A 25,451-nucleotide genomic window follows, 5' to 3' on the forward strand; every position below is an offset into this window, starting at 1 on the left:
AGACTTCGTGGGTGTTTGCCCCGTAGTCTGCATCACCTCAAGAAACTTTAGCGAGATATGTGATCTATGGCCAAGAATTCTTGTGGGTCTGCCGAAGGGGTCTTATCCACTTACCCGGCAGAGCCTGAAAGGACTTTGTCAATGGGTGCTGATCCACTTATATGACAACACACCTTATTAAGGAGCACACAACCAATCCCGACCACCTGATCCTAACCACCATGTTAGTATTAAAAATTGCTCCAAGTTATCCCCAAACTCTTCACAACAACCATAACTCAAACCAAATTGCACACGCACACAATAATTTTCCAAAAAAAATTTTAAGATACTCATCTAATAAAAGATATCACAAGAGTTCCTTACTGAACGAAAGTGACTGGCCGCCTGTGCGGCACCGAGCACCAGAGACCTTGTCTAGAACCTCCCAACTGTTTCTTTTTCTGCAGGTAAAACTTTAAAGCCCTTACTGGGCAAAGAGACCTCTCCGATTCCCTGCCGACGAGACCCGATAAGCCTTTTACTTCGAAGTTTCTCGGCCAGGGATTCGAAGGATTTTCATTCTTCGCCAAGAATAATTCTTTGAATGAACAGATGGCTGAATCTAGATTGAAACCCACTTTATCACTAAGGGCGTGCAGCTCACTAACTCTTTTAGCCGTCGCCAGTGACAAAAGAAACAAACATTTTCTCGTTAGGTCACGAAACGAGGCCAAATGCAGGGGTTCAAATCTCGCTGAGGACAAGAACTTCAGTACCACATCGAGATTCCAGTTAGGGGGAGAAGTAATCTTAGACTTCCTGGTCTCAAAAGATCTAATCAGATCATGTAGATCTCTATCATTCCCAAATCTAGGCCTCTATTCCTAAAGACGGCCGAAAGCATACTCCTATAGCCCTTTATCGTGGCCACGGAAAGACGAGATTCCTCTCTCAAAAATAACAGAAAATCAGCGATTTCTGTTACAGAGGTACTGGAGGAGGACAACTTCTTCGACTTGTACCACCTTTCTAAAAAACTTCCCACTTCGATTGGTAAACTCGGATAGTGGAAGTTCTCCGGGCTCTAGCGATCGAGCTTGCTGCTTTGCTAGAAAAGCCTCTCGCTCTGACAAGTCTTTCGATAGTCGAAAGGCAGTCAGAGCGAGAGCGGGGTGGGAGGTTTTGATGAAACCTCTCGAAGTGTGGTGTCTGAGAAGATCCTTCCTTTGTGGGAGGGATCTGGGGAAGTCTACCATCCACTCCAGTACCTCCGTGAACCACTCTTGAGCTGGCCAAAAGGGGGCTATCAGGGTCATTTTCGTCCCCTTTGATGTCACAAACTTCCTGAGCACTTGCCCCAGAATCTGAATGGGGGAAATGCGTAAACGTCTACATGAGACCAATCTAGCAGGAAGGCGTCTACTGTTAGAGCTCTGGGGTCTTCTACTACTGAGCAAAAGACTTCCAGTCTTTTTGAGAGGAACGTGGCAAAGAGGTCGACATGAGGAGTCCCCCAAAGAGACCAGAGAAACCGACAAACTTCTGAGTGGAGGGTCCATTCGGTATGAAGGACCTGGTTCCTCCTGCTCAGCCTGTCTGCTCTCACGTTCCTTACTCCTTGAACAAACCTCGTCAAAGAGAGATGTTCCTTTGAGATGTCCACAACAGCAGGTCTCTTGCGAGCTCGTATAGGGCATACGAGTTTGTACCTCCTTGCTTCGAATGTATGCAAGGGCGGTTGTATTGTCCGCATTCACTTGGACTATCTTGTTCCTCACTAAAGGTTCGAAGCTCTTTAGGGCCAGGTGTACGGCAAACAGCTCTTTGCAGTTTATGTGCCAGGACACTTGAAGAGCATTCCAAGTGCCTGACACCTCTCTCTTTCCCAAGGTTGCTCCCCAACCTTTTTCCGACGCGTCGGAAAACAATGCAAGGTTTGGGTTCTGCATTTCTAGGGAAGAACCCTTCGTTTTCCTTCAGTGGGAGTAACCACCAGTTCTAAGTGGCGCTTCATCCAAACTGGAATGGGAAAACTGTCGAGGAGAAGTCCTGTCTTCATGTTCCACGATCTTCTGAGGAAGAACTGAAGCGGACGGAGATGAAGTCTTCCTAGAGGAAAGAACTGTTCAAGCGAGGAAAGAAAGTGCCTAATAGGCTCAAACCATTCCCTCGCCGAAGTACGTTCCTTCCCTAAGAAGAGAGAGACTTTCTCTAAGCCTCTCGTTAGTCTCTCTTGAGAAGGAAATACTCGAAACCCCGAGAATCCATCCGAATCCCCAGATAGACCAAGTTCTGGCTGGGGATCAGTTGGGACTTCTCGAGGTTCACGAGCAATCCTAAGGTTCTTTATCAGGTTTAGTGTCACAGCAAGGTCCTCCAAACACTGTTTCTCTGACTTTGCTCTGATGAGCCAGTCGTCTAGGTATAGAGATATACGATTCCTTTCAGGTGAAGCCATCTCACACATTTTTCATAAGGCTCGTGAAGACCTGAGGGAGCCGTAGACAGGCCGAAACATAAGGCTCTGAATTGGAAGATCCTTCCCCCCGTCATGAAACGGAGGTACTTCTTCGACGAAGGATGGATCGGGACGTGAAAATAGGCATCCTGGAGATCCAGAGACACCATCCAATCCCCTTGGCGAAGAGCCGCAAGGACTGATGCAGAAGTCTCCATGGAGAACTTCTGTTTCTGAACAAACTTGTTCAGAGCGCTGACATCTAGAACTGGTCTCCAGCCCCCCGAGGCTTTCGCAACCAAGAAAAGACGATTGTAAAACCCTGGGGAGCTTTGATCCAGCACTAGCTCTATTGCTCTCTTGTCCCACATTTGATCCACCATTTGTTGAAGAGTATCTTTCAACACAGGGTCCTTGTAATTGGCGGACATTCCCGCGGAGTTGACGTCAGGGGAGATTGTCCAGGAAAGGAATGAGGTATCCTTTCTGTATGAACCAGACATTGACCAAGCGTCTGTATCTATGAGAGTCCAGGCTTCCGCAAATCCCCGGAGCTGGCACCTACTGGTGTTTGGAGGAGCGTCACTTCACTTTCCCCTTTTAAAGGGACGGAAAGAGGCTCTACCTCTCTTCTCAGTCGTTTTCCTTTTAGTGGGAGCTCTAGAGGGAGGACCTCCTCGAAAGGGCCGAGAGGCGTAGAAACACCTTTGTTCTTGTCTCCCACCATCACTGGTCTCTTCTTCCTGGAAGATTGAAGGAGAAGATCCTGTGTCGCTTTCTCCGTCAGAGAACGGGAAATGTCCCTCACCAACTGCGAGGGAACAGAAAGTCAGACCTGGGAGCGAATAACAAGGCTGCCCTTTGCGAATGAGACACTGCTTTTGTCAAAAAAAGCGCTAAAAAAGGATTTTGACGTAAGGAAAAATCTATTTCTGGGCGCATGGCTCGTGTCGCCAGCGAAATATCCTTTAATCTATTATTTCTAGGGTAAATGTACTAACACATACCAGAGAATAAATAAAATAAAGAAAAAGGTCAGTATAACTGACTCGCTCACCCTCTAGGAGGGTGTCGGTATGAACACTAGGCGAGTGAGACCACTACCACGAGCCAAATGCCAATAGAAATCTCCCACTACAAAACCCTCCAAGAGGGGAGCCGTCCACAGAGGGAGCAGCTCGTACTACTACTACGCCATCCCATGCTTGCGACTGCTGCGCCTCTAGTGGCCATCCTGAAGTTAGCAGACAATCTTGAGCGAAGGGATGGGTAGGGGGGGTATTTCGCTGGCGACACGAGCCAATCGCCAGAAATAGATTTTTCCTTACGTCAAAACCTTTTTCTGGGCTCAGCTCGTGTCGCTTGCGCGAATCGTACCAGAGAAACAGCACAAGATTGTAAACAAAGCAAATAAAATATAATAAAACAAAATAGGTCTCAAATAAAAGATACAAAATTAAAAGAATGAATATAATTGCTAAAAAGATACAAGTACACAGTAAACAAAATCAGAAATATTGCTTAAAATTACCCTTAAATCTAATTATGTTAAATAATACAAGGTAATTTACATAAATCAAATAGGTACAATGCTTACCTATCATAATAAATCTGTGTAACAACATGTATCAAAAATAGAAATAGCAATTAGTATAAATTTATATAAATATTTGATCAATGATAAAATAATATATCTTAGGAATGTATATGACTTAATATACAAAACCCGTAACCATTGTACTAAGATGTATCCCCTAGCATAAAAATAAGGGGATAACATCTATGAGATCATTATGTTAATTAGATTTGAGTGTCCCTAACCAGACAAAAGGGGCACTATACAATCATAAAGCAGCTAAGACACAAGGTGAATATTAATGAACAAGGCAGGAATAGACGAACTGTTGGGTGAGGCAGGTAGAAAGGAGGACTGAATCTTCTACTATAATCTAGCTAGAGTCAGGGGAAACTATGTTACCCGCTGCTACTGCTGGAAATTTCAGAGCTTCCAAGGACTTAAGGTAGTGACGTTTGAACACTGTCGGCGATTTCCATCCGGCTATCCTTCTTTAAATCAGCAAAATTCATATGTTGGAAGTAATTAATTGAGGTGGCCACTGCCCTGACATCATGTGCTTTTGGAAAGGAGTCAGGATTGGCTTGTTTGATAAAGTACAGGATTGTTGCCTGATGCCTTTAGTGATAAAGTGCCACCTTTTTCCCTCCTAAAGAGGGGTCCCGATGAGGAAGAGGAGGTCCTGGATAGAAAGGCTCGCAAGGTTGAAACCGGGCAAAGGGAAACATCTTGTGGAAGGGGTAGTACCTTCCAAGGTTCCCACCTCATCAAAGGATCTTCATTCTTTGCTAAAAAGCTACGTTCTGGAGAAAGTAGCACTTCCCCTGTGGGAAGGAATTGAAACATGATTCCGGATCTCTGGATAAAGCCGACAGTTCTGAAATTCTTGCTCCTGAAGCTAGACTAACAAAAACAGAGTTTTTTTCTTAGAGGCATCATAAACGAGCATGTGTCATTATCGGTTTCGGAAGCCAGTTTTAGAACATCGTTTAAGAACCATGAAACTGACGTAGCCTGACCGAGGGCCTAAGTCTAGCACATGCTTTAGGAATAGACGAGAAATAGGTATCTGTCAAGTCTATGTTAAATCCAAAATTGAAATATCTTTTTCAATGCTGACTTGTTTGTCGTAATCGTGCTAGCTGCTAAACCCTTTTCAAATAAAGATCTCCGAAAAAGGAAATAGCAGAATTAACTGTCATGATTCTGATATCTGACTCTCTCAGGAAGATTGCTAACTTTTTGACGGCAGCATCATACTGCCTCAAAGTTGAATCCTTTTATCGGATTCCAGAAAAGAATATTCTGAGGGTCAATATTCGCATCTCTTTTTGCCGCAAACTTCATGAAATCCATAAAGTTAGGGTTTTGAGAATCCCTGAGGAAGCGAACACAGTCTTCGTTTGTACTGACTGGGAGAGCTTGGGACTGGGGATCCGAAGGGGACGAAGGCCCAGTTCCAGGATCAGAGGATACCAATTGCTCTTCGGCCAGTCTGGGGCTACTAGAAGCCACTTGACCCCTGAATGTCCTGAGTGGTCTAAGACCTTCATAAGGAGATTCACTGGGGGGAAGACGTAAATCTTCTCCCAGTTGTTCAGTTCCAGAGCAGGGCGTCCGTGGCGTAAAGCCAGAGGGTCCAGGTTGGGGGCTAACATAACACGGGTAGTTTTGTGGTTCGCTTGTGATGCGAAAAGATCCACCTGTAGCCCTGGGACTCTTCGAAGGATCCATTGGAACGAACTCTCGTCTAGAGACCATTCCGATTCTAGGGGTACTGATCGGGATAGGGCGTCTGCTATGACGTTTCTTACTCCAGCTATGTGGGTGGAGGAAAGATGCCAACTGAATTTGTCTGCCAGGGAGAAGATGGTCTATCATGACGTGATTTAGATGACGTGACTTGGAGCCTCCTCGTTTATGCAATGTACTACCACTGCGCTGTCCAAGACTAGCTTTATGTGGGAGTACTTTGGTGGGCGTAATCTTTTCAGAGTCAAGAAGACTGCCATTGCCTCCAGTACGTTTATATAAAACTGACGGAATGGGGTGACCAGATTCCTTGCACCTTTTTGACTTGGGAGTACCCTCCCCAGCCGCTTAAGGACGCGTCTGTGTGGATGGTAATCCCTGGTGGAGGGAACTGAAGAGGGACTGACACTGACAGATTCTTGACTTTTGCCACGGCCGAAGCCGGTTGGCTTTAGAATCAGAGGTACTGAGGATAGCTTGTCCCTGGACCTGACATTCGCTCGAGAGCGCCAGATCCTGGTTAGATCTTTCAGTTTGGCTTTCATTAAAGATGTTCGTTACTGAAGCAAACTGGAGAGAGCCGAGGATCCTTTTCCTGAGCTCTCCTTGATGCTAGTTTGTGACTCAGAAATTGCCTGACTGACTTCGCTATTTCTTTCCTTTTGTGGATGGAAATCGACAGAGTGTGTGAGGATAGATTCCATTGAATGCCTAGCCACTGAAAGTTTGACTCTGGGGTGAGTCTGGACTTGGATCTGTTTATCTTGAATCCTAGATATTCTAGGAAATGGATCACTTTCAGTGTGGCGTTGTTGCATTCTTCGACTGATGGGGCCCAGATCAACCAATCGTCGAGATACGCTACTACCATAATCCCTTGAGCTCTGAGCTGTTGCAACTACTACTTCGCTAGCTTCGTGAACACCCTGGGTGCCACGTTGAGTCCGAACGGAACTACCTTGAAGGAGAACGTCTGGTCTCCTATCTTGAATCCCAGATACGGACGGAAGTGTCTTGCAATAGGGATATGATAGTAGGCGTCTGTAAGATCGATAGAGGTGGTGACGGCCCCACGGGGAAGTAAGGTCCGCACCTGTGAGATCGTGAGCATCTTGAACTTGTCGCAGCGATGGCTAAGTTTAAGCGGGACAAGTCTAAGATTACCCTTCTTTTGTTTGAGCCTTTCTTTGGGACGCTGAACAAGCGACCCTGAAACTTTAATCTCTTGACTTTGACTATAGCTCCTTTCTGAAGGAGGTCCTTTGCGTATTCTGTCAATTCCTTGGAAGGAAGTGGCGGAAAGGTCTGGCTGGAGGTGGGTTTCGTTTCAACCAGCTCCAACCCAGCCCTTTTGACACTATGCTCTGCGCCCACTGGCTGAAGTTCCACCGGTGGCGAAAGTGAAACAGCCTCCCTCCTACCTGAAGTTCCTCATTGGTTCTGGTAACCCCCTCGACCTCCTCTGAAGTGCTTTCCCCTATTGAAGGGGCCTCCCGATCCTCTCCCACGAAAGGACCGCTTACCTCTGCCTCCCTTCCCGTTCGAGCGGTCATACTTCTGAGAAGCTTGACTCTCGAAGGCTGGATTGTAAGCTGGAGAGTGGCGTATGAGGTGGAGGGTTGAGGCTGAGGGGATATCACATAAATAGGCTGTGATTGAACCACCTTTAGACGTGGAGGGCTGAGCTGTCTGCACTAACGGCACTGTAGGAACTTGTTGAGAGAAGCGCGGCTGCTTCTTGTGGTAAGGTTGGAAACGTCTAGGTTTCTTTTGTCCCTTACCTTTTGGTGTCAAGTCTTGCCTTCTCCTAGCCGAAAGACCCCAACGGTCCATTAAGGCTTTGGTTCAACCTCGTAGCTTCCGCTTGTACTTCCTTTACCATAGCCTCTGGGAAGAGATCTGCGCACCCAGATGTTGGAAGAAAGTAACCTATTCGGTTCATGCCGAATGGTTGCCTCTAGCAATACATGCTTTTCTACAATTTGTTCTAGCCGTGGCAAACTCGAACATGTCTGACTGCACCGTTTGGAGTCAGGGCTTTGGTCATAAGCTTAAAAATTGGCTCTGAACCATAAGCCATGGTTGCTACCTCAGACATAGCCATCAGGTTGATTGACCTGGCTAGTCGTGTTTTCGAGTCAAACTCCGCTTGAATAAGACTATCAGGGAGCCTGGGCAGCTTTTCACCAAACTGCTCCATAGCACAGTCAGGTTTGAGTTTGCCGGCTGTGAAGGTGTTAGGCAAGTCCTCCCATAATTCTCCAATTGACGGGAGCAACGGAGAAGTGGGGTCTGCTTCTTTCAGCTGAGGCATGGGTTCCCCTTTCTGAGCTGCTGAGATGGTCGACCTCGCTATCTTGGTAAGGAAAGGGAGCGGGGTACCTTCGTCCATCGTGAAAATGGTAAAGGGACTTTTGAATGGTTGAATCTTAGTATTCGAACAGTCCATGTCGTCTAGACATCTAAGCCATTCCCGTTGGGCCTGGTCCCGAGAATAGAGGACTGTCTCCTTTGGTACCCTGTCGTCTCTAACCATAGCCGCAGGCGTGAGCCTAGCGTAACCTATGAAGGGAGGCCGTAGGCCTTCCGGGTAGAACTCGAAGTCCTCTATTCTTCGAGTTCCAAACTCCGGTATGGAGATGAGACCATCTTGGAAGGGAGCGTAAGACGCTACTCTCCAAGGATTGTTCATGGAGAAAGCGGGCAGCGAGTCATACGGGGGAAGCTGAGATCCGCTAGTGTTAGAGGTTGAGGGAGAGGCAAGAGGGGCTTCTCTTAGGCCGGCTATAATCGTGTCCTGAGAAGTTATCCTGTCCGACAGGCGAGATATCATATGTTCCATACTTGTCTTAAGGGAGCCTACCAAGTCACCCACCTGTTGCAACAGGCCAGCACTGGTGTCCAGAGCCGGAGCTGCTGCGGAGGTGGAGGGGAGACTTTGAATAGGCACCAAAGGTAGTGGAACTGGTGATACTGCCGGGGTGCGGGATTTCTCCTTAGGCTTACTTTTTGAGGACTTTGAGCCGGAGCTAGACCCTTTAGACTTGTCTGGGCCGGGATTACGAGCCGGAGACTTACGCGAAGAAGAAGACGAGGACGTCTTCTTCGAGGACGATGACGTCCTAGTCAAGGTCATATGCTTAGACTTGATCTTAGGCCTAACCGAAGCCTCTGGAGGAGTATATAACTCATCACCGGTAAAGCCTGGGAAGGATGGTGAAGTTGCAGGGGTAGAAGAAACAGTCAATCCCAAGGGGGACCCTTGGGTACCTGCATTACTTACCTCGACCAACAGGTCCGTCTATACCTACCATAGTTCAACATTTATTATCCAGGGTTGCGACATCCGTGGAGATATCCTGGTCTTGTTCAGTTAAGGAGGCCGCCAGCTGTTGTTGGATAAAGGCAATAGAAGGGTCTGCCTCTGCCGGGTCGACGTACCCAGTCGTCTTGCCCCCGGGGAAGATTAACAGAGCTAAACGCTTCTCCAGTATGTAGGGCTGACCCTTGGCGGCGTTCTTGCCAAAACCTCCGACCCAGGCCCGCAGGGTAGCCAATGCCGTATCTCTTACTGCCGGAGCCTGTAAGAGAGGGTATATTTTAGATTTAAGAATCACTTAAAACTAAAACTTAGAATATAACTTAAACTAGATGCCTTAAGTTAGAGTAATGATGAAAACTTAAGTACTAAAGAAGCGGAGCGGCATGCGGAGATGGAATACTTACGCCTTCCAAAAGCTGGCTCACCAGATCATAACATATGGTACACGTTTCATGGTACCAGACCTGGATGTCCCCGTGCGGAGTCGCGCATGGAGCATGGGACCGGCAAACTTCGTGTCCACAGGGGTCTTGAAGTGTAGCGGAACATCCCGGATGCTCACAGTTGGTGGCCTGTAAGTGGGAAGACACATGAGTATCTTAAAGGGGTAACACTTACAGACTAAGGACAAAAGAACTCCGTTACGAGGCGGAGCTCGGAAAAAATTTGGGCATAGCCCCTCCCTGCATTGCCTGAATAGGCTATAATCCCGGAGAGATCCGGTAAATATGAAGGGAGGGGCGGGGATGGTTTAAGAAACTTAAGATAAACTTAAAGATAACTTAAACCTACATGCAAGTGAACCGGACTAGGTCCAGTGAGCGGAGTGTAGTAACTCAGCAATACGGTACGGTTAGTAAAGACCTACTGTATGCTCCGGCCCAACTACGGTGGACTATACCCTTCCGCTGGATACCAGGACTCCGATAGGGAGGAGCTCTAGTAAGGAGGGAAGGGCGAGATGACATACAGACTCGCGCTAACCCGGAGCGACAAGGCAGAGTAACGGGAGGGGGGGAAGGCCAGAGCCCCCACAACGTTAACCACCCGGCCGAGCCGAGAAGCGGGAGAGGTACGGAACCGGAGTCAGGGACTGTCGGAACTCCCAGGCCAGGGCCCCTCCGGTGGCGGGAGGGGGGGGGGGGAGGGGGGGAGGCAGGCTCGGGCATGCTGGGAGGCGAGCAAGGACAGACCGACCCACCCCCGCCCGACTCTATGGGAGAGCGGGAGAGGGGGGGGAGGGGGACTGGTAGGCGACTGGCTAACTCGCGATCACGTAGTGACCACGAGGCGGTAACAAAGATACGGTAACCAAGCCTAGGCCAACCAACTGATCAGATAGAAGCTATCGGGAAGCAACTAGAACTGAAAAGCGGTAGCATATAGGCCCATAGGGCTAAAACCAACTGATCAGAGAGAAGCTATGAGGAAGCGACCGAGCTGATCAACGGTATACTAGGACTCTACGAGCCATGACCTAGGCTAAGCCAGACGCCAACTAACCTAACAATAACAAAACATATAAATATAATATATAAATAAAAATGAAAGAGAGAAGGTAAATAGCAGGAGAAAAAATCCAGGAGTGTACGACTAGCCCGAAGGCAAGTCTACCACTCAAAGCTAGACAGGGGCCGATACTAAGAACCTGGACTAGGGTCTGGATGGAAAAAGCCTACATAAGGTGAAATACTATTTGTATAACAACTTGAGTAGACCTAATAACACGGATAATGCAAATAGAGCGTAGAATAATAAGGGATGTTCTAGGTATGGGAGACCAAGAACGAACCCAGCATGCGGCAGGACCATGCTGCCATGCTTCCAGCCCCCGAGAACGTATCTATAACCTAAAAAACGTGCAAATACCGTCTCAGGGGACGGAAAAAACTCGCTAACCGTAAATACTGAGTACTTAACTTAGCTGCTGCAATAGCTGCACGCTCCATTATCGAAAATCCGAAGAAAGGGCACGAAAATCACAGAGAGAAAAATAACACGTGCGACTCGTGTGAGCTAACTGAAAAGGATGGCCACTAGAGGCGCAGCAGTCGCAAGCATGGGATGGCGTAGTAGTAGTACGAGTCTCTGCTCCCTCTGTGGGACGGCTCCCCTCTTGGGAGGGTTTTGTAGTGGGAGATTTCTATTGGCATTTGGCTCGTGGTGTGGTCTCACTCGCCTAGTGTTCATACCGACACCCTCCTAGAGGGTGAGCGAGTCAGTTATACTGACCTTTTTCTTTATTTTATTTATTCTCTGGTATGTGTTAGTACATTTACCCTAGAAATAATAGATTAAAGGATATTTCGCGCAAGCGACCACGAGCTGAGCCCAGAAAACAGATCTCTTCTTCAAGAGACCGGCTCCAAATAAGGAAGAGACTTCCCCTGAGCCGTCCTGTACCGCCTTGTCAATGCACGACAATATTGCAAGGAGTACGTCAGGATCGAGTCCTTCCGAGGCATGGGCCTTCTTGGACATCACCCCAAGGGACCAATCTAGGAAGTTGAAGACTTCCAAAATGTGAAAAGTCCTCCCTTGAGGAGATGATCCAACTCCGAAAGACCCCAAGTTATCTTAGCCGTATGAAGGCTATGTCTCCTGGATGCGTCTACCAGACTGGAAAAGTCAGCTTCAGCCGAAGCTGGGAGAGTGAGCCCCATATTCTCCCCAGTCTGGTACCAAATACCTCTCTTGCCCGTAAGTCTAGCGGGAGGCATGCAAAACACCGTTCTGACTAGCTCCTTTTTTGGTTTTTGGTTAGCATCCAGCTATCCAGCGAACTGAAGAGCTCTCTTCATAGAAATCGTCGGCCTCATCTTCAGAATAGTCCGACGACTTCGGCGTCTTGGGAGCATGGAAAAAAGTGAACGAGGAGGAGGAGCGGCAGGGATCAAGGCATCTCCGTATTCCTGAAGAAGGAGAGCTGTCAAAACTTTATAGTTAGACAGCCCTTCTCTGCCGTGAGTCTCGTCTTCTGAGTCCTCTTCCAATATAGGATCAGAAGGAGAAATCAATTCTCGTTCTGGGTCTTCCTGCCCAATAACTCTCTCTACGGGAGGCAAACTCCTAATAGGAGAGGGGCTAAGAGCATGTACAGAGCTCCTCTGCAATAATTCAGAGGTCTCGCGTCTGGTTAGCTCCTCGCGCTTGGCTGGCGCCTCGCGCCTGGCTGGCGCCTCGCGCCTGACTGATGCCTCGCGCCTCTCTAAAATCTCGCGCCTGGCTGACGCCTCGCGCCTTTCGGGTGCTATATCCTTGTATGGATGACGCTTGTCTGGCGCCTCGCGCCTGGCTGAATCCTCTCGCCTGGCTGCATCCTCGCGCTCGGCTGACGCTGCTGGCTTGGCAGACGTATCACGTCTGGTTACATCCTCGCGCCTGTAAAGTGTTTCACGCTTATCTGGCGCTTGAATCCTATAAGACGCTTCTCGTCTGGAGGAAACCTCGCGCTTGACTGGCGCCTCGCTCTTGTCTGGCGCTTCAAAATCGTCAAAAGAGTCTCTATCAGAAGAGATCTCAAACGCCTCACATCCCACAGGAGCCTCACTCCTGGCGGGAGAAGGAAGACGAAACTTCTTGACAGGAAGCCTCACGTCTTTTCTACGAGGGGGATCCTTCGAAAGGACTCCTACCAAGGCGGATAACTGTTCTTCTTCACAGCCAAAATGATCCTCTTGGAAGCTTCTCCGGCGTCTTCTTGAACGGGAGAGGGAGACCTCGAAGGAGTTTTGTCCAAGCCAGGGGACGTCAAAACCCTCTTAGCCTTCTTGATCGCGGGAGGCGCTTCTTCCGAAAAGCGTTCGGGGCTTGAATCCAAAATAGGATCTTTCCAGTGCCTTTTCAGGGGCCTGGAAAGGTCCGAATCCTTCCACCCTCGTTTAGGAGAGGAGAGGCGGACGAAGAGAAGCACTCTCTGAGGACGCTTTTCTATAGCGGTCCTGAGCAGTCTGTCTAATTACAGAGCCTGCTGAAGGGACGCCTGACCGGGGGGAATTCTCCACAACCTCCGTACGGCTTTCGACTTTCCTTCTCCTCTGGGCTTGGGAGCTTGGAAGAGGTCTAGGCCTGGGAGCGTCGCAGAGACGGTCAGACGCCCCCTCAACACTGGGGACACTCACTTCACTAAAATAGTCACTTTCACAATCCTTACCTTTCATGGCAGCCATTTTGGATTTCATCCTGTGAAGAGTAGCTTTCAGTTCAGCAATTTCCAAGGCCGAATCTGAATGTAAAGCCAGTGAGGGCCCTGATACAGAATTAGAATCAAATGCATAGTTAAGAGAAGAGTTAGAATCATTAAAAGGCTCAATAGGCCTTGTACTACTACCCGCACCCTTAGATGCCGCCCTTCTGACTCTATCCCTCTCTAACTTCTTCAAGTAAGAAGTTAGAGTCTTCCATTCCTCAACATTCAACCTCTCACATTCATGACAGGTGTTAGAAATAGAACAGTCAAAACCTCTACATTTGCGGCATACAGTGTGAGGATCAACCGAAGCCTTCGGTATCCTCACCTTGCAGCCTACATTCACACACACTCTCACACAACCACTTGAATCAGACATTCTTGAAGAAAAATCAAAAGCAAGTCCAAATCCAGTCCACAGTAGCGAATGCCAAAACAACGATCCAGGTACGTCACCAAAAGTCCACTAAAAGATGATCAATTGTCTAGAAAAGCGAATTCCAGTCAGGAGGTGGCAGCAACGATGTTGATACCACCGGCGACAGAAAATATATGCTAGAAAACGGGAATGGTTCCTAGTCCTGCCGCCCAGGGCAGGCCGGTAGATCACCTGACCTACCTGTAGCGAGTGGCGCGAAATTTGAATTTCTGTCGGGGACGACGGAGTCTTAGCTATGTATATATCTGACAGGTAAGTTGATTGTATGAAATTGCCAATCTCCCAATCAACAATAATGAGCTTTAATTTTGATATTTATCTGTAATCACAGCACTGAGAAGACAAGGTCTTACTTTCCATAATACCTACTTCTGTGACATAATTTCACCCCATACAAACCCCCATTTTTAAATTTAAGCATTATCCTAAAGGATTATCAGTGTTCCAGTATATCTGTGCTGCACACCTAATGAGAAAAAGAAGATAGAATAACCTTCTAGAAAAAGGGATGAGAATGGAGGGGTTATCACATGTTAGAGTGAGAAGGAAATATATATATAATGCATTCAAATTCATGAAGCAATTATGAAAATGTTACTTATGGTCTGGCAGGGAAATTTATTCCTTGAATGCAGCACGAAGAGCAGAAATGTCAAAAACCATGATTAGAAGTTAGAACCCTTAAAAACTTCAGTTTATATTTACTTATACTATAGATTTATATTTATGAAGGAAAATAGAGAATACTATATACAAAATTAATGGAGCTGATGCAGTAATCCTTTTTAATAAGACTTGAAGGAAATTAAGATACATATATTTCTCAGTGAAAAAAGGGCAATTTCTCAGTGAAAAAAGGGCAATCTGAAAATAATCTAATATTAATCATTGTTTATCCTCTAAGGCAGTGGTTCCCAAACTTGACCATACCAAGGACCCCCAGATGTAATGAGTCCCAGCTGAGTACCCCAGCCAATCGAAAGTTATCATTATCATGGTGGGCAACATAGTACGTCTAATGTTTGCAAATTCCTGCACAAAGTAAGTATATATAAATAAACCATTGAATATTTTCAGTATTTTTTTTTTTACTTTAAATTCAATACAAAACAAAATTGGTGAAAACAGGCATAATTTTTCCCGGAGTTGAAAAAAATATTAATTTTTTCATTGTCATGAACCCCCTAAGTCCTTCTCCTGGACCATCAGGAGTCCGTGGACCCGTTTGGGAACCACTGCTCTAGAGCATGTGGACCCCAGTTTAAGAACCACTGTTCTAGGGCATCTGTGCTTTTGAAATCTAGAAATCCATTAAGTACAGAAGACAAACAATCTTTTGAATGGTTACCTTTGATGAACAAGAAGAGTCAGTGATGGATATAGCAGTTTGCTTGATACCTCGAGTCAGTTGTGGGAAGACGAAAAACAGAGGAAGGGAGGTGGACATACATTACTTTGATTGCTTTTACACTTGTCAGTGTCACAGCTAGCCTCAGACCTGTTCAAGAAAAATACAGTTAGGTAATTTTCTTCATTTTCCCATACAGTGTTGCTTTTATTTTCTGTGTATTTTTTGTTTAAATGTTGTAAAGGATCTGGTTTGTGTAAATCGGTTGTAGTTTTGCACACATGGTTTTTTTCATCTTATTCAATGCTAGTGTTAACATTTTTAAGGTATTGCTTTGTCCAACAGTCTCAGTGCTTAAAAGCTTTGAATTTATGCATGAGGGGAAAGATTATTTTAGAAATGGGCAGAGTAAACAAGAGTTCATCGTCATGTATACAGGCAAAAATTAGGATTAAAAAAAACAAAATAGTGCTGCTTTTGGCTTGTTTGTTCTTCATTCTGTTATTGCTGAGAAATGGGAGTTCACATCCCACTCTAGAGGGACAGTATCATGGGGTGGATAAGACCACTACCTCCCTGAACTCCTGAACTTGCTAACGTGAGTGTCTAGTGGAAAGAGTCTAGCAAGCCGTAATACTTTGTCTCCCAATTTATCACGAACCCCAGAGTTTTATCAAATATGAGGATGCTATTTCTGTCCCAGAGTAACTGGTGAATCCCAAATGAACCCTGAGCATTTTCCAGTCCAAAGCACAAAGCCTTTAGACGATAAGATTATCCTTTTGCAAATAAAGTAATTCTTTCTGGGGTCCTCATGGAGAGCTATCCATATATGCAACCCTCAGGTCTACATAAAGCATAAAACTGCCCTCACTGATCTCACACTTTGTTGTGTGATAAATTAATCCACAGTATTTTCACCTTGATTTTCTGTAACATTATTTTATTGTGTCCATATTTAATGTAATTTTTGCATCATAAGGTTTTGTTTTAGGAAGAGTGAGGTTGATGACTGGCCTTGAGCTTCCAGTCAACTTCACTAGGAAGGGTGAACTGTAGAAGCTGGAAATGGGCATCTGTGATCTCCAGCGCATTCCTTTCTAGCATTGTCCTCATGTCTGCCAATAAGGCCACACCTTTGGATAATCCTAAGATGACCAGCATCTCCCAGTTGATGGCTGCTGGAGAAGTGGTCTGTCTACTATAGCATCCCCCCCCCTTCTCTTCCCCTTTCCTCCCTTTTGAGCCAGAGCCTGAGATGGAAACCCAAAGGAAAATTGTATCGCCATCCCAACCCTGCTCTTCAGATAGAAAGCACCCAACACCGATCTATTTTGCATCCCTAGGTTACTCTCAACCAAACTTGTCCAGAGATGAGGCTACAAACTGAATCACTCTTCTTTTCAGGAAAAAATCACGTACAGATTCACTGATTTGTTGGAGAGGAAAGTCATAGTCCTTTTCTCCCAACAGGAGCCACCAGTAAACATTTCTAAAGTTTCATCTTGTCTATGTCAAGCAACTTTATTACAAAATTATCCAAAAGGTTTGACCAGAGATGAAGCCACGAGGTTGCCTACATGGATGCCATGGCGACTGACTTAGAAGAAGAAAAAGAAATTCCTTACGCTCAGAATCTCTAGAAGAAGAAAAAGAAATCCTTACGCTCAGAATCTCTTCATATTAACAAGTCAACTTGACAGAGAGAAGTCTCACTGCCCCCTGGCATGTAGAATCTCCACCAGTGTGTTAGAGACAAAGGAAGTCTGGTTGGGGAAATGAGACCGTATACCTGCTTCCAAAACCCTCTGGCAAATGGAGACCACAAAAATCAAAACAAATCTCACTTCAGGGGCAAACTTGAAGGTCTGCTTCATTGACGACATCAGATTTAACAAAGGTGTCTAGGTTACTTTCTTGAAATCTTTTGGACTCACAAATAAGCCCAACAATTTCCAGGAAGTGTCTGTTCAATTTAGCTTATCATGGCCAAAGATATAGGACTCTCCTATCCATAGAAATCCCTACTGACTGAAATGGATCTTTTCCTGAAGGGAAGCAACAATTCAAAAGTCCAACTTGGTGACCATGCATTGGATTACAGGACATTTAGAGGTTAAAAGACTTCACATTAGTATTTGTAGTAAAAATAACAAATTTTCTAAGACAATTTGTATTTTTCATGGCTACAAACCTGAGGTCTTAACAATAGGATAATTTCTAGCACCTAGCTGGATCCGGTTAAAAAACAGATGAAAGCAAGGAATCTTGTGATATCTGGCAACGCATGTGTAGATCGGGTGAAGAGTGGTCAAAGACCACTCACCTACACCACCACATCAGTCTTTCCCAACTCAGGTTGTTTTAACAAACAGAGGGGTGGCTAGAGTGGGGAGTATAATGTTAAGACCTCAGGTTTGTAGCTATGAAAAATACAAATTGTCTTTAAAAATTTGTCATTTGTTCATACGCGAACAAACCTTCGGTCTTAACAATAGGATAGACTCATACTTGGAGGGAGGTACAAGACATCTTAGACCGGCTGGAGGCCTACCCACCAGTCCAGCTTCCAGAAGAAATGACTATTGGAGAGGGATTGAAGCCCATTGAGAAGCTAGATAAATTGAAATCTAACCACTCAGACCCTGACTGACGTACAATGATATATGGGAGAACCATTGTATAGGGAACCAAAGAGAAACTTTGACTGTCCAATAGCAAACCAATACACCAGGGTTTGTACTACTCCCAACCCCTCCTTGACAAGGAGTTGAGCATATGCTACCGAATAGAGGGTATGATATTTGTATATTAAGTGACCAAACTATCTGTATGACTACCTTACTCACCTGTATCTGACCAGTCCAGTGAATGATGTGTCTATTCCTTAACCCGCCCGAAGGAAGAAGGAAAGGTACAAGAGAAAGGAGGAGACCAGCCAACTCACTCATTCTCTCATCCCCTAGATGCTGACCCCTTGACGTGGGTAGGGGGCTTAGGGACCAGCAGCTGGGCTGTGATGCCTGGTGGGGTTGCTTTCTCACTGGTCCTTGGGGCCCAGCTGCTGATCCAACTAAATTAGTTAGAACTTTTCCTTCTTTCTGCAATTTTTTCATTCTTACTACATCTTTCTCCTTCATGTAAATTTTTTTTTCTTTCTTCCTTTTACTAACATTTCAAATTAATTATGTGGAGTTTTCCACCTTTGCTTAAATTTACTGGACCTGGTAAACAGAAAAGATATCATAGCTGGGACTGGGTTTTATATCTGAAGCTAAATAGGGGTGGGAACCAGTTGGCAGGACCATCAACTGCCCGATAATGTTCGGACCTGAGTGATATCAGGCAGAACTATTTTGCAGGATTCCAGGGGAGTCTAGTTTTGCGGATAGGACTCTCGGCATTCTGTCCGGTTTGCCCATAATGTGATTAGGGTGGGGATGATTGTATTCTGTTAATACTCTCAGTCCTATCAAGCGGGTTTGGCTTACACTTGGGCCACTCTAATCATGTTGTGCCATCCCCTGTGGGATAGGGTAGGGACGAGGACATTTGGGAGTCGGTTCTCACTTGTGCCATTAGTGGAAGAATAAACTTCATGAAAGGTTGATATCTTTTTAAGATTGTCAGGTTTATTTATCTTTTTTTTACCAATACTTTGATCTTTATGAATAATACGAATAAAGAATCAAGTACCCCTGGACCTTTGATGGTAGTGAATCGGCACAGTTGATGACTGCAGGAACCTCCACTGGCAACCTTCCTCTGGAAAACTCCAAAAAACCTTCCAGTGTAATCACACTGAAACCCTATGCTCCAGTACGGAGTAAGGGGAAATTTAGTAAAAATATAGTTACAGAAATAGGACTCGGAATATTTGAAAACTCGTATGATAAATATTTGACTTTTAATTTGGAAGACACTGATTGTGACATTTTTAATGTATATAAAGATATTGTCAGGTGCTGTGGCCGAGAGCCTAAGATTTCTTCTGAAGGGCGAGGAAAGCTGACAGTGGAATCTGCCTCGGCAAAAGACTGAAAAGCTAAAAACATTATCTCACCTTGGAGGAGTTAAAGTAGAGTGTGCAGTACATGCTTTTTGGAATTACTCCAAGGACATGATATATGCACCCCAGCTTGAGACGTACTCTGAGGAAAAAGGGGTAATAAGAATTGAAAGAATGAAGAAGATAATTGGAGTCCTAGTCCCGCTTCTCAATTTAATTGTTACTTTCAATTCCACCCGATTGCCTAGTATATAGTGAAAGCAGACAGAAACTACAAGGCAAGCCTGCTACTTGTGTTAAATGCAGTGAGCCAGAGCATGGCATATGTAATAAGGAGGCCAGATGTATGCATTGTGTAGACAATCATGCATCATCTTCACTTATTTGCGATGTATACATCATGGAAAAAGAAATTCAGACATTAAGGGTGACCAAGCGTATCACATTTGGAGAGGCAAAAGAGAGAGTGTTGAGTCAGTACATTAGACCAGGAATATCCTTTTCCAGTGTTGCTGCCAACCGAAGAAGAAATATCAATGTCACCAAAACTAATGTTAATAAAAAACCAGTTACGACCTGTACTCGTGCCTCTTTGGAGGCGGCGCCAGTGATTGCTGGCGCTCTTGCCTCTTCAGAGGCTGCGCCAGTGACTCCTGGCGCTCCTGCCTCTTCAGAGGCCACGCCAGTAATTCCTGGCGCCCCTGCCTCTTCGGAGGCAGTGCCAGTGGTTTCTGGCACTTCTTCTATGGAAGCAGAACCAGTGATTTTTGGGACTCCTGCCTCTCTGAAGCCTGTGCCGGGTGTACCTGGCACTTCCACCTCACTGGAGGCTGTACCAGCTTTAAATGGTGCTTCTGATCCTTTGGAGAATGCACCAATGTCCAACCTTCACACCCCTCCTCAGGCAGCATCAGCTTTGTCTGGTGTTCCTGAGACCAATAACCCTCTGAAAAGGAAGGCAGCCATAAATAATCGCTCTCCTTCCAGATATAAGGAGCAAGTCAGTAAGCTGAAAGCTCTTAAAAGAGGCTCTAATTTAAGAGCCTCTAAAGGGAAGTAAATTCATTAATTTTCTACAGTGGAACTGTCAGGGATTAAGAGCTAAATGGGAAGAATTAAGGCTGCTCATATCAGAAGTGTCTCCTGTTTGTATAGCTCTACAGGAGACAATGATTGGTAATAATATGTGCCCCAGCCCACGAGAGTATACATCCTATCACTCCACCTATAATTTGAATATTGGAAGCCATGGTGGTGTCGCTTTGTATGTTCGAAATGACACCCCACAAAATCCTATTAGTATCCAATCAGCATTGCAAGTGATAGGTGTGCAGATCCATTTGCAAAGAAAATATACAATATGCTCTCTTTATCTACCACCTAATGAAGCCTTCCCCATCAATGAATTTAAATCTCTTATTCAACAGTTACCATGCCCTTTTGTTATTTTGAGAGATATGAATAGCAGAAATCCTCTTTGGGGTGACATCATCACCAATCAAAGAGGAAGGTGCTTAGGTTCCATCATAGAAGATGAAAATGTGGGGATCCTCAACTCCGGGGAGTCTACGCATTTTCTTGTTCAAACAGGCACGTTATCAGCAATTGATTTATCTGTGTGTAGTGATGACTGTCTTATTGACTTTAATTGGAGAACTATAAATGATAGATTTACCAGTAACCATTTTCCAATAGTGGTGAGTGTAGCATCAAGTCCTCCATCTTCAAGGCTACCCAAATGGAACATTGGTAAAGCTGATTGGTCAACATAGATGACGCTCTTGACTTTTTGAATACAATAATGTTCTCAGCTGGTCTTCAATCTATACCTAGGACTTCGGGCAAATTTGTCTGCCGACTAGTTCCCTGGTGGACACGTAAATGCCAGGCAACTCATAGAACTATGAGATCTGCCTTCACCAGATACTGCAGACAAAAATGTGAGTATTATCGTGTAGAATTTCGAAAAACGAGAGCTCATTCTCGCATGGAAATCAAAAAAGCACGAAAAGAATATTGGACGATATTCATATCTTCACTAAATTCGAAAACTCCTCTGACTCTAGTTTGGAAGAGTTAGAAAAATAGCAGGCAAGTTTACTCCTTGTCAACCTCCAGTTATCAAGGTGAATGGTTGCGAGGTAGCAGACCCCCAGTTAGTGGCAAATGAGTTTGCTAATCATTTTGCTTATGTTGTGAAGAAAAATGATGATATGACAATTTGTCCAAAATTGCATTTTTCCTAACTATACAAACCTGAGGTCCTTTTACAATAGAAAGGTACTAGCGGCAGCTGGATAGGTCGTAAGCTTTCGAAACAAGGGGTTCGGTAGTTAACTGCTTGTCCGACAGGCGCGCTGCGCCGCGACTGGGAGGTAAACAAATCACTTTTGCTTTTGGCCCAAGCAAAACTGCAGAGTGAGGGGTGGCATGAGGTGGGACTATGTGTAAAAGGACCATCAGGTTTGTATAGTTTATGAAAATGCAATTTTGGACAAATTGTCATTTGTTCCGACACGGCATACAAACCTTCGGTCCTTTTACAATAGGAAGACTCACTTCTGGTTGGAGGAATCTGAGTCTTTTGTGAACAGACTGGTGTTCGCCCAACCTTGGGAATGCCTCCCTGGTCGTAAGAGCGAGGGAGGGATCCAAGCCTCTGTCCGATTGATCGGGGTGTGCACCGCAGGATCAATGGTCAGACCTCTGGACCAAGTACTAAGAGAGAGGCAAGCGTATCTCTTCGTACCAGCAAACAAGAACAAGTTCCTATTTGCAAGAGGCAACATAAAGTTATGGTTTGTCTCTTGTTGGCATCCACTTCCTCCCCCCTTGTAGGAGGAAGTGGTGGATATTCGCTCCCATCCCTAGTGAAAGGGATAGGATGGGGCTCTGTCGAGTAGCTCACCGGCATCTCGTCCTTATCCAGCAAGGTGATGACCGTATCCCTCTACCCACAGGTAGAGGGGGAGAAAAAGATAGGAAGAGAAGCCAGTCACTCTCTCATTCACTTATCTATTCTTACAGTCACACCAGACTCGATGCTGTTCAGCCTGCTAGGGTCTGGGTTAGCTACACAACGTGTTGAGCAGCCACCACGGGTCCCAAGGAAAACGATCCAAGGACCAGTGGGCAATATCCAAAAGGTAGAAGGAGGTGCCAGTGGTCTGGTTGTACCAGACCCCTGCCTTCAGTACCTGCGCCACGGAGAAGTTCTTGTGTAACTCGAGGGAGTGTACTTCTAGGTCATCTTGGTGCTGACGAAGAGTCTTCAACACTCAGCCTGGGATGTCGAGTTTCTTCAGAAAGCGCGGTCGCGCTTTCACAGGACAAAGCAGCATCTCCTTCGCATCGAAGGCGGTGAAGTCCGTTAGGGAGGGGATTGTGAAGGACTCTAACAAGATCGTCAGGAACCGAAGGGTTCTGAGTCTTCGCTACGAAGTCGGTACGAAATCGAGCGTCACGAATCCCCATCCCCTGGATGCTTGACTTCGCAGGAAAAGTCTTCTCGACTTCGGTGATGTCCTGTACCCATACTGGTCTATCCATCTGCAGCGAAGTGTCTCACATTCTCCTATCCCCATGCAGTGAAGTTCTTCTCGGTAGTGGATAGGACACCGACACTCAATGGTGGGTGTCGATGGTATGGTTACTGTGACAAGCCGTTAGGACAAGAAGAGACTGTTATGGAACAAACCGATCTAAGTCCACAGCGAAGTTCGTAACTGACTTGGGCGCGCTGACAGCTGCCGACTGACTGCGTTCGGTAGGAGGCAAGTTGTCCAAGCGCCCGAGCAAGTCGCCTTAAAAGGGTTATGCCAAGAGACTAAACAAATAATTTGTTCGTCACCGATGCCAGAAGGCGAGGTGACCGAGGTCCCTGATGGCAAGATATCTCATAGTATAGTTGATTCTCAGCTAAGGAGAAACAACACTATGTGTCGTTGAAGACGAAGGTGTACAGAAAATGCAACCTACGTCTTCACAGCTGAACCGAGAGAAGGATTCTCAAGATTCTGAACCTGTGCTACAAACACTGAGAACGCTAACCGCTATTCATTGCTGTCCGGTGAGGATCGTAGTTGCAATAAAAGCGGAGCGCTTTTCAGTAATGAAGACACAGGGAAATACTGCCTGAAGAACTGCTTCTCATGGGCTGAACATTTGGAAGTAGAGCTGTCAGGTCGGAGAGTAGGCGATGTCTTCTGACACATCTGTTAATTCGGGGCGAACAATGAATAATTGCACCTACGAATACGAGATATTTGAAGACAAACTCAGATGTCTGCAAAAATCATTCGCATTATCGCGGTGCGATGCAGCGGGAGACTAGTACAGACTTCTGTTACCGTGCGGTAAACAGAAAGATGAAAGAGTCCAAGAGATATCTCTGTTGAAAATTCTCGCAATGTCGAAGGCGATGAAATCGAGCGTCACAGCAGTAGATGGTCCTTCATTATTGCGAGAATCCCCGTTAATCAGAGACCTAAGTCCATGATTGTTGGGCAGAGATACGGTCGGTAGTCAATCAAACCAGGGGAGAGAGAGTAACTACCGACCGTACATCTCCGAGACCTAGCTGATACTGAGCTGCTATCAGGCAGTTCAATACGCAGTAGCTCTCGGTGACTCGTCATCCTGAGTTGCCAGGTAATCCATTATTCACGAAGGAATGCGTTCGCTAGAACCATCGAGCATAAAGAATACGCTCGAGCAATTATATTTAAACGAAACGGATTTCGGTAAAATACAAAAGCTGATTTGGTGTTGTCATGACAATACCAAGTATCTAAAATCGAAACTGATAACTGCTGGGAGGTTGCAGGCAACCCGAGTTGCAGTTCAATTAAGATACAATTCGTCTCGGTCACAAACCGTAGAGTTAACTACGGTATGCGCCTACCCCCCGGACATTCAACTGTTAAAAGAATCATGTCGCGAGGGTAATATACGTAGTATTTATTTGTAGGTTCTGTACCACGACCTCCATCCTAAATTCTTTTCCTCTCGAGGAATGAGAATAAGGATTGGAGATCGACCGCCTTCGTTCTCTAGTTCAAGAGAGTGAGGAGAAGTCTTTCCCAAAGGAAAGCTTCAATGGTGAACAGAATACCGAAGACGATAGTTCAAGCCAAACTGGAACGTTCCCGTCTGTTCTTCTCTATTCCAGGTTAATCGCCTATGTGAGATACTCTTCTTTCAGCAGCAGTCTTCTTCAAATGCTAGAAATTACAGGAATTCGAGCATAAGCGAGGTTCCCGATTATCGTGTAACAATTATCGGGGATTCTCGCTCACTTTGGACCGTGGTCTCGCCTAAGCGTTTGGAATCGTAAAAAACTCGAACACTCTGAGTGTGCTAGAAATTCCGTAGAATTCTAAGCACTCTGCGAAACCCCCTACCGAATTCGTCAAACGATATCGGCTGGTGGTCCTCTCGATTCCCGTAGAAATCGAGAAAGGGGCAGGATCCCTCCTCAACGACCGGGGCTTACGTCAGGTAGGAACCCGAAGGTCCCCCCATAGCGCAGCCCCTAACGTGGGATCTTACAGAGAAATCTCTGTAGGATCCCTCCCCTTTCCCTCGTAGCCGTAAGGAGAGAGGGAATGGGGAGGAATTGGATACTGGCTCGCCTTCCCAGCGGAACTAGCAGTTGGAGAAGAAAAGGAGCAGCCATCGCCTTACAGCGATGGCCTCTCAGAGGCTGGAAAACGTATCGTCAGGAGAAAACGTTTTCCGAGGAGGGTTACGAACTCATACTGTAGGTAAGGGTCTGCCGCCACTGTGAACGTCGTCTGGGTGGGGCTGATCGACACCTGACAGGAGAGAGCCGATACCGTCCTCCGACTCATTCCAGTCCTCGTCGAGGTCGAAACCTCTCAGGAGGACCGAAGGGGTATTCAAATACGGTGTCCGAAGACACGTAGAAACGCCTCTGTCGCAGTAGAGGAGGTGAAGTAGCTTGTTCGACCGGCCAGAACTGAGAGAGCCTTCTTGTCCGGAGATGAGAGACTACTGGTTCAACACAGTCGGCAAGCTCCGATCGCGGCAGACCCACCGTCGATTTGGGTTTCCCTCTTCGGGCCCCAAAACGACTCTGAGCCGAGACGTGGCTCTGCTAGGTGGGAGCGCGATCCTTCCCGAGGTCGTTGTGCTGACGAATCAGCGCCATAACCTCGGCAAAGTTCCTCTGGATCTCGGAAGTCACAGCATCTTGCAGAGTAGGACCGTTAAGCCCTTCGAAAAAGAGCATATTCCGAGAACCTTCCTCCTAAGAAGGGGGAACAGCAACAGCCCTCTCGGTCTTCTCCATCCACTTGCGCATACGTCCTGGCCGGTCCAAGAACCGTGGCCTGGCACGTAGGGCGTCGTGGTG

General features: G+C 46.1%; 1 protein-coding gene and 1 long non-coding RNA gene across 4 annotated transcripts in view; one reads left to right on the top strand and one right to left on the bottom strand.

Annotated features, from left to right (window-relative positions):
• Positions 1-25,451, bottom strand: part of LOC135220669 (glutamate receptor 1-like) — a 713,951-nt gene that overhangs the window by 617,757 nt on the left and 70,743 nt on the right. The window contains exon 2 of the mRNA XM_064258041.1: positions 15,067-15,216. The gene's annotated coding sequence lies outside the window, so the exon portion shown is untranslated. The remainder of the gene's footprint in view (positions 1-15,066; positions 15,217-25,451) is intronic.
• LOC135220670 (uncharacterized) overlaps positions 1-25,451 on the top strand; it is a 108,719-nt gene that overhangs the window by 53,963 nt on the left and 29,305 nt on the right. For 2 of the 3 annotated variants that reach the window (XR_010315752.1, XR_010315753.1), the window contains one exon: positions 14,623-14,759. The exons of the other annotated variant lie outside the window; for it this stretch is intronic. This is a non-coding gene — a long non-coding RNA (uncharacterized LOC135220670). The remainder of the gene's footprint in view (positions 1-14,622; positions 14,760-25,451) is intronic. 3 annotated transcript variants of the gene reach the window in all.

This window comes from Macrobrachium nipponense, chromosome 2 (assembly GCF_015104395.2).
Source record: "Macrobrachium nipponense isolate FS-2020 chromosome 2, ASM1510439v2, whole genome shotgun sequence".
Classification (NCBI taxonomy): domain Eukaryota; kingdom Metazoa; phylum Arthropoda; class Malacostraca; order Decapoda; family Palaemonidae; genus Macrobrachium; species Macrobrachium nipponense.